This window comes from Branchiostoma belcheri, unplaced genomic scaffold, assembly GCF_001625305.1.
Source record: "Branchiostoma belcheri isolate BF01 breed outbred unplaced genomic scaffold, Haploidv18h27 scaffold13, whole genome shotgun sequence".
NCBI classification, from domain to species: Eukaryota; Metazoa; Chordata; class Leptocardii; order Amphioxiformes; family Branchiostomatidae; genus Branchiostoma; species Branchiostoma belcheri.
This window is the reverse complement of record NW_017802713.1, coordinates 872,437-882,844: the sequence shown is the minus strand read 5'-3', so window position 1 is coordinate 882,844 and position 10,408 is coordinate 872,437. Positions and strand designations below refer to the sequence as shown.

The 10,408-nt window shown below is 43.6% G+C and overlaps 1 pseudogene; it reads right to left on the bottom strand.

Annotated features, from left to right (window-relative positions):
• Nucleotides 1–654: 654 nt before the first annotated feature.
• Nucleotides 655–7,085, bottom strand: LOC109463872 (annotated as a pseudogene).
• Between the last annotated feature and the right edge of the window lie 3,323 nt (nucleotides 7,086–10,408).

Here is a 10,408-nt window from a genome sequence, read left to right as displayed (position 1 = left end):
CAATTAATAATGGTGATTCACAGGAGACAAAGATTAAGAAAACTTGAAAGTGTGGCACATTCCTAGATTGCCCGAAAAACTACAATTAATAATGGTGATTCACAGGAGACAAAGATTAAGAAATCTTTAGAGAGTACCAGAGGCATGATGCTCATATCGTATGTAAAAAGAGTGCCCCTGGCATTAGGGAGGCTGCCCAGAGGCCATGGCATTGCCACAGAGATTAAAGCTAGAACACTCTGGTGTGCTGATTCATTCAAAGGACAAGAAATACACATTCATGTACCGAAAAACACATCCGTGTACCAAATCAAGCAGGAAATAGCACCACATTTAAATACTTATAATTGTATTCTTATAACTGTATTCATCTAAAAACATACTAGATTTCCTTTGAATGCATCATTTTGCCGTGAATTTTAAGCTTCGTTGCTCAACAGGAAACATGTAAAAGCTATACAGTGTTCAATATCTATACATTATTTTCCACTTAATTTTTCCTAATTAATTTAACGTTACCATGTGCTCCAGAGCTTCTCCTCCCGTTACAGACTAAAACGCAATACTAACACATTCAACTATAAAAAATGCCTTTGCAGTTCAAAATACGTATCATGGAACATTAACTTTATACACGATAAGAATGAGAAGACTGGACTTATATAATTCGTCAGAGGCAACTGTGTGGTATATGATGAGATTGGTCTCGACTTATCAGTTTTACACTTTATACAACACGAGTCTTGGTGTCCTCTATATCCTCATGTTCCACCAGGCAGCTGCTCTTTGTGGCTATTTCCTCCAGTTCTAACGTCTCATCACTCTGACTCGACTCGTAACGATGTGCAGTCTCGTGTATCTTTAGCAAACTGTGCATGTCCGATGCCGTCAGTCTTGTCCTCTCTTGTCTATGGATGATTTCATCAGCTTTCCTGCGTCGCCGCCTGGCTCTCTTGTAACAGACAATAAGTACGACAAGGTTTAGACACAGTAAGGTCGCGCCGACGGCAATGACGACACTCAGTCCTGATGACTTAGGCTCCATGTGGTCCGTGCTGTGATGGAGATCAGCCCAATCATGCGGAATCTGGTCGGACGTACCTTGATCAGTTGCCGGGGAAGGGGACACAGCGGTTGCGGGCACGGGGATACACTTGTCCGATGCCTGCTTCTTCCCACCGAAGGTCTTCAACCTATCGTCTGGATAGCGCACTGCAAGTCCGTTTTTACCGGCAATAGTCCGAGCTAGGTCAGGAATCTCACACATCTCGTTGGGAGTGAGTGGCGGGTGTAGCTTGTTGTGTCCGGGGACGGCCTGCGGGCGCAGCAACTTCGGGACCAGCTCGATCCAGAACGCCACCCTCTGCGACCGGAACCCCCGCGATGTCCGCGGGTTCATCCCCAGGTACATGAAGTTCTCCCGGCACGTGCTGCAGTTGTCCACGCTGTACGGCTCCCAGGCGATCCGCTCGTACCTGTTCGGCCTCTCGTGGATGAACGTGGTTTGCTGATTTTTAGGTTCTTCCGGATTTCTGAAAAAAAAGTGATACAAAACAATATTTAATCGACACTGACATTTGAAACTGATATCAGCTCGCTCTTAGATATACTTGTATTCCCAATTATTCATAGACATATGTACATCCATGTGTAAAAACAATATTACTATTGAAGGTTGTCAAACTCTGCAGATCTAGACTCACACGAGAAGCTGCGATGACTGCAAACATCGCGGTGAGGTGCTGTAAAACTTCTCCTACTTACCCACAGTGGCCAAACATGCTACATTGTTTCTAATGTAAGAGTGCATTCCAAAAGGATTAGGCCACAGCAAATAAATTTTATGGATGACATCCTTCGCAGACTCCAAAATCTAATGCGATAGGGCGAAAAAAACAAGGCGGGCCGAAAAAACAAGGTTCCTACAATTTAAAATTTTGACTCAATCATTGTACAAATGCATGGTTTCAGTGGGGACATCACATATACACAGCCAGCAACACAAATCACTGCATCAAAGTAAGAAACAAAACATAAAGTCAGAGCCTTTTCTTGTCTCCTCTCTTCATATAGTTATCTGCCATCCACCTTCCGGCATGGCAGCAGACATCTTTGCCCATTTTCGGCATGTTGACCACTGTGAGAAGGCAACAAATTTTTTTCCAAAATCAGGCGAAAATTAATGCGCGCGCTGATGTCATCCAATCCAATTGCTGTGGCCTTATGTAAGAGTGCATTCCCCAAGGCTTATAGGAAGAAACGCAGTGCAGAATCATACGTGTAAAGGACTTAGCTTACCCGCTTTTGGCAAAGTTGCTCCAGTAGGTCATGATGGCAGCACTCAACATCGTTTCTGCTTTGGAGAAATTTTGATTTTGAAACATTTTCAAGGGTGCCAAGGGAGCGCCAAATAGAAATGGCAGTTCTTCGCCGTTAACTGCCCCTGCCCATTTCGGAAAAGGACTGTTGTCCGCTCTATACGTGAAACAGTAAAAATAAGTCGAGCTTTCCGTATTTCGTATAGAGTGTGTGTTGGCAACGTCAATGATAGGCACTGCAATCTGCTGTTCCGTGAACATACGCACAACACTACGTCGCCTTGTCTCATTATTGTCGTTTCCCCAGTTCGTGTAAATAAACAAGATGGCGTCCTGAATTTCATTTTCTCTATAGGGAAAGACGTGATTGACAAAGTCGCTGACGACAACTCTGAATGCGTCTTCTGGGAGACCACTGTTGATGCCTGACAAGTTGCCGACGTAGTTGTAGCCATCGTTTTCGGCGATACCAAGCATCAGATCATAACTACGGAACAGGTCTCCTTCCAGAAGCCTTCTCGGATTGTCCGTTATAACAGTGCCGTCCACGACAGGACCGAACATGGAGTAAAACGGGGAGCCTGAAAACGTGGCTTCCTTGAGGAGTAAGTCAGTGTAGGGTTTGTCGCGGAGACAGTCTACTGTCCGGAGGGTGTCGTCTCGGCAGCACCCCACTCTCTCCGCTAAAATTGTGGCTGAGTGGCGGGGATTATGTGCCATCGACCACGTAGATAGAGCCGAACCACTCTGGAGAATGGCACGGCGAAACAACCCTGCAAAAGTGCACATAAATAAATCATAACACTGTGTACAGAATATATAGACCCATTTGTTACAGGATATGGGGAATCTGAGTTGGAGAGCACTTCATAAAGGAACAAGGACGAAGTAATTCAAACTTCTGGTAGGCTCTATATATAAATTTTCAGATACAGTTTTATTTTCTAATCGATAATGCAATCATAATGATCTCCATAAGTACAAACCGTAAGAATGTATCACCTGTACATACAAGGCATACACCAAAGCTAAAGCACGTGCACAGTTAAAACGAAAACTCAAACATTTCGCATGGCAATCAAAGAACTTCGTGTGTTTTTACAACCATGCATAAAATTTATTGAATTACTGAATGTAATTTCAGATGATTGTCATGTTACCCATAGCAATGCAAAGTTAGTCTCCACCAGATCTCTTTTGCAGGCTGAATAAATAGTAGAAATCCGCCTAACAAAAATGTAGCTGGCCAGGGGAGTTGCCTGTGCCTATGCAGGCAAATTGGACCCTCTATGGCCGGCCAACTCCCCTTTGTTTAAATTTATTTACTTCATAGGTCACCGCAAAACAAGGCTCATGGGAGCCATTAAAAATGTTTTGGGTTACAGTACAGCCAGTGAGGACAGATGTTTGTTGACCTTAGACTTGAAAAGTTTAAGGTTATACTCATCAGGTTAACAATCACGAGGTAGCTTATTCCAAAGTGATGTTGTTCTGGGAAAGAAGCTTTCAGCGTGGAACTTCCTCCTAAGAGGTGGTGAATGGAGGAAGAAAGGGTGATTTGCTTCGGTGGAAGTGGCAAGACGTGTCCTTGCTGAGAATGTTCGAAGTGGGGGCACTAGCGAATGCTCCACGGAGCATTTACCGTTGAAGTAGCGATAAAATAACGCAAGGCTTGCAACATTACGCCTATGTGTTATGCCGATTTCTACTATTTATTCAGCCTGCAAAAGAATCTGGTGGAGACTAATGCAAAGTATTCTACCTGCGGCTTTTGGGGACATGGTTAACAGGTTGACGGAGGCGGCCCCTGTGCCGAACCCCACGAGTGTGATCCTGGTCGGGTCGCCGTTGAACGATCCGATGTTGTCACTGATCCACTGCAGGGCGGCAATCTGGTCCATGATCCCATAGTTTCCTGGGGCACTCTTATCACCCGTGCTCAGAAAGCCTGCATTTAGAATAGAAAATGTATAGTTGTACTTTAATACTTCTCTTGGTATAACCTGTATCTGTATAGCCGGTATAACCGCCCTTCGGCGTAACACTCCAGCTTCGCAGGCACGCGGCGCGGCGGCAGCTGGCTACATCACACCGAACAACGTGTTACACCTAACTTTGAGCATCTAACTCCAAACATTCCATAAAGCTATCCAATGACAATGTCCCTATTGCACTTGGTGATAGTAAGTTCTACTCTGCGATAGATCTGGGAAAGAATAAGTTTTTGAACAACTCAATCCTTGGTTGATATCTCTGGTACTTGGAGGCATGACTTCTTATACATAACATTTGTTTTCATAACATATCTACAATTAATATTCAAGAGTCTCCATTAACCTTTAGCACACCAAAGTAGCTGTTAACTACATATAGACAAATTGTCTATATTGATCATGGTGTCAGGTATCAGGGAGAAGGTTAGATCTGGACGGGGCACGATACCGACTTCCAACGTCTTTTGGACCATTTCGTACGTTGCATTTCGCACGGCCACGTGTTGTCACATCAATTGGATTGCCCATGAGTAGGAACTGGACCAATTAAAAGCTCTGTTTACAAGACACAAGGACGTACCAAAAACTCCTAGTCTGTAGTTGACGGTGACCACGACCACGAGGCCATGGCTGGCCAGGACGGTCCCGTCGTAAGCGTTTGCCGTACCGGATGTGTAGCCTCCGCCGTGGATGAACACCAGAACCGCTAGAGGATACATCTCCTCTCGATCAAGATTCCCTGCAGTTATAAAACACGCAAGTTTGCATATCAAATGTAATGCAACCAATCAACCAGATTCGCAACATGTTTAATATTCACCTTAAACAAATTCACGCAAAGGCCACCATGTCAACCATCCTCACTTGGGTAGGGACTGACACGGTCATCATACTCGGAAAATATGTATCTGTACAAGAATCTGTATCTGTACATGAATATGTATCTGTACATCAATCTGTAGCTGTACATGAATCTGTATCTGGTAAGATCTCGAGTGATTGCCATACAACCATATGCAGACAAGGTGTTCCCAAAATAGCTGCCAAATAAATGGCCGCGGGGTTGTCAGGAAGCAACTTTATCTGATAGTTAAACTTGTCCAATAAAACTGCGTTCGTTCACCCATACTTTACAATGGATCGCATTAAAAAGTTACGTTGTACAATAATCAATGCTGCGACTCTAACGGCACACAATCAGTATAGGTGCGACTCATGTGGCAGACATTGGACCACGCGGCTAGCCACAGGCGCCACTCTATGTAGGAGACACATGAACTAGGATCTACCCACGGCCATCATACAAGTCTGCCATTCGTTAGGAATTCAATATGGATTTACAATAAACACGGGGCCTGAAACGTGCGTTGTAAATTGATGCTATCTTGGCATCGCGGCAGTAAAGAATGGAAACAATATAACATTGCTACCCGTGTTATCGCTCTTTTGCCTGAACTGCTGACCCAAGGTCGCAAACTGTGCCCCCCGTGACGATGAAAAGAAGATAATCTTATTGTGGTGCCATATACAATTGCTTTGTGGATACCATGAAGCTCTGTAGGAATTTTTTTTTCAGAATAAAGGATGATTTAGACCCCAACAGGAAAAGGGGGATGCAGGTATACAACAATCACTTACAGTAAGATTTGGTATGCATAGAATACGTCCTTGGTGCGTTTTAAGCCGATTCCTCCTACACAAGTGCGTGTCCTTCGTTTGACACTGAAGTATCGATAAATATCAGTCAATGGCGCATCCGCGAAATCCTTCCCTGCAAACAAGCGTTTTGGAGGACTGATAGAGTACTTGGTATTCTCATTGCGTGTGGTGAATCTTTTGATGTGAATCGTGAGTTCAAGTCAACTCCTCCACACACATGTGGTGAACTCCAATGTGTCGTATGTTACTGCCAAGAGCGTTAAAGAGCTTAATCTCCTCGTGATCCCTCAACAACCGTAACCTGTGTACCACCCCGGCAGGATGACTACCCACCGAGAATTATGCATGCCGTGCAGTGCCGAGATAGCTGCGGTGGTGCATCTTTGACCAAAGGAACCACCGCTGTGGATCAATGTGCACCAAAGACGAAAGCAATTTGCGTGCGTGTACGCGTGAGCCAATTATTTGAAACCTTTGAACGTGATATGCAGGCATATTGGCATATCTAATACCACTTTCTTTCCTCATAATCGATAAGCGTCTATGCTGCAACTTTTTTTTCCTTTTGAAGGACTCATGTTAGAAATAAGTGTCGTGATCTTATTGCACTGGTGGAGGTTTAAGTGGAGTAATTATATTATTCCGCCAAGCATAACCATGCGTCTTGTGTGGTAAATGGATAAAGCACGAACCTTGGTCCTCCGGACTGTATATATTCAGGTACAGGCAGTCTTCATCCATCCTTGTCAGGTAGGACTGCATCGATTTTCTGAAGCGAGGAGGGAAGGGGAATGTAGCGTCGTCAGGCGGGACGATCTGCGGGCAGGCGGCGGCCGCTGTGGTGCAGTCCCGCTCGTCCGCCCAGTGCGCGGGTGGCATCGGCGGCTTGAAGCGGAGATCCCCCACAGGTGGCCGTGCGTACGGGATGCCCAGGTACCTCCGGACGGCCGCATGCCGTGCTTGGGCGCCTCGATCCTCCTCCCCCGGACAGGCCCGTACTTCGTGGTGACCACCGGATCGCCGTTCTCATTTCCCCACACCGTGATGATGAAAACCGAGGCCAGGAAGGCAAGAGCAGTCAATCGTGGCTTCATCGTGGCGGAAGACACCGTTGACCTGATGATATTTCTTACGGAGGTGCTGGAGTCGGCTTTCCAGCATGCATCTGTACGGAACACATATTCGTCAGCATTACGTCTGCCTCAAATGGACTTCCGCAAAGTGGGAAAGAACACGGGGCAGTTTTATCTGTAACCCAATGTAAATGGAAATGAGTTTGGCCGTTAGTCTATCATGAAGTTCAAAGCTATCTTACGTATGGCGCCAAGGCGGCAGCACACACACACAAGTGCAAAAAGTTTACTTAGAAAACGTCGTGTTGATCAAACTTGAAAGTCTTTCACGTCACACACAATACCTCCAATGTATATTTTCAAGCATATATTACAGTAGCAAATGGAACCACCTAACCTAAATAAGTGCAGTTGAATTTACAAATTTATTCTAATCAGCATTGAGTAACCTACATGGGGTATATTACATGAATGGATTATGTGCATCGTAGCCAAAACAGTATCAGCAATGTTAATTCTCAACAAGATATCCCACGCACAGGCATACCCATGCAGAAATGAACAAATATCAAATACCATCAGGAACCAAGTTATGCTAAACGTACATGTCTTCAAAGAAGTCATTATAAGTTATCTTAAACCAACCTGCTCCTGTGTTACGCGTCTCTCAGAACATGGAGTTAGAAGGGAAACTCTATGCTCAGAAGTATTACAAGACACAAAGCCTCCAAACGGATCCTCTAACAGTTCTGATGTTATCGGAACAACCGTGTCATTATTACAATGAAAGTGATGCATGCCGCCGTAATGCAAAAGTGCCGCATGAGGAAGCGCGTAATCCTGCTTCAGTCAAATGCTCAAATGCAGCGAAGGGAAGTCATCGTTATTTATTAAAGGGACCTCAACGCCCTGAGAAATCTCTCGTATGACATCTTGATGAAACGTTCCTTCCGGGCTGTTTCAGCTAGCTTTACCCATGGGATTTTGTGTGAGGGAATTCTTGATTGCCGAGTAGAGATAGCGGTAGCGAAACCTAGAGGCAGTTTCTTAGTCCCACTTGCCTTGACCCGTACAAGTCACATGTCGAGCGCGGTTTGCTTAAACTTCACTTCTCATTTGAATAATTGTTTGGCTCAGGTTCCATGCAGTCAAAACGCACGGCGATGGAGTGTAAGAAATATTGATTTAGAAATGTATGGTCACACCAACATTATCCATCAGTTGTAACAATTAACCCTCATCCGTACTGTACAGCTCGCCAGACTGATTAATTGGTACACTAGGGTCCACATATACCCACAATTATTTCATGTACCTGAACATCATATTTCAAGCAAATTTGGCACAAGGTAGGCTGGGAACATGTGGTTGGCAAATAAATTCGATAAATATTAATGCGTACTACATAACTACATACCTAGTTTCAGTTACATCGTGTATATCAAACCCCCCCCCACACACACACACACACATCAATCTGGACGGGGGACGATATCAACTTCTAACAAACCTTGACCCTTTTCTGACGTCACATGTGCATAAATTCAAAGTACGTGTCCTGGGTAATTGGGAAGGTATCTGAAGAGAATTAGGTTACTCAGTTGAACATTCCAGGCCAAGTGAGTCCGTTTTTAGTTGGAGCTAAACTTTTTTCACATTTGTAATGTAATACAAACCAGATGAACTTTCATCAAAATCAATTTGAGTGTGTCGTACATCAAATTGTATAAATTACCTAAGATTCTGGACTAAACCACTGATCCTCGACAAAACGAAGTTCCATGTTCAAGTTTTGTTATTGCTATTATGATCACATTCTAGCTAAGAACGGCATCTTTCTAGCAAATTGAAAAGTCCCCTTCAATACCTAAAGAAAGATGGTGGATGCCGTCTGAAAAATCTTACGCTTACAGAACTTTGTCGTGCGTAACAGTTTTAAATCCTTCCTTGTACTATTAAAAGTCCCTGCCTTTCCATGAAAGATAGCAGTCTCGGTCTACGTGCTCCAAAATCACTCCGTGAAGTTCTTCTGCAATTACTCACACTTTAACATGTCAATTGAGCAATAGTCTGAAAGGGGACGGCTCAGAGGTGCTTTAGGAAATTACACTGGTGTTCTCTGGAGGGATGGCAATAAGCACTGCAGTAAAAGATGAGAACTTCCACGGCTTAAAATCGCTCCCATCCTGCATGCAAAAAAGGTTCCCCATGCAGCATTATCTCAACAGCCCTTCTTGTCCTTACATCATAACCGTGAAGACTGGGTGATCTGTTTTAGAGCACTGAGCCTCAGAGGATCCAAAGATAGTGGCAGTAATCATTATAATAGAGTATTAGGGTTTTCTTTTAACGATATGGAAGCTCTCATGTATAGTCACTATCTTTTTTTCGTGGACACTCCTATCTGATTCGTGTAATTTCCTTACAGAAGCCTGAGTGTCTACGCCACACTGGGTACTTTGAATGCCATTCAAGCCGAGCGTTGATGCATGGGATGCCTTAACGAAAACCATTATGCTCCTACTCTTTCTCCAAAAGCGTTCAACTCTGTACGCCCTTCAAAGTACCCGATGGACGTTTGAGTGTATTGTTTTCGTGTTGAACGCCCTCGTGCACAGTTGGCTATTTGTACCTGGCTATTTGTACGACTATGCTGTTTAGAAATCTGTTCTTTTGTGAATTTACAATTATACGCACGTTTTTAAGTTCATGCAATGGCAATGTTTGGAACGAATTCATGTGCTGGGGGCGTAGTTATGAAATAAAGACATAGATATGAAGTAATAATATTTCAACATAGAGTACATTACAAACTAATATTTAGTAAAATATACGATGTGCTTAGGATTACCAGAGAGGTACATTAATTACTTTGTTCTCACTGTTTTACATACAAATAAATTAAAACCGCAACTGTTGTCCTAGATTTTAAAACGATTCTTATCCACGGCGATATATACCCAGGTACAGGACCACGCCTCATATCCAATACCTTTATCTTAAAAGTAGGAGAAGGATGCATGTCATATGACTTTTTTGATTGTATGGATATGTATAAATTGCTTCCGAGCAAATTGCATTTTCATGTTTGCCAAAGTAATGTTGGCAGCATACCTAGTACCTGCATCGATTTGATCTTATGTGCAAGATCAAAATACCTATATTTTTTAAAAACTTTATTTGAGTACAATCTTTCCTGGGGGCCTGGGAATGTTAAGTGTATTTTTAATGGGAAAGCTTCTGCCCTTAGGACTAGCTATACGTTGTACGGATATCGCGCATTGAACTGAGTAAGAATTTTAATATGACTTATGATTTCCAGTACTAGTAAGGTAATGGCACCGGTAAAACTGAAGCTAAAGCC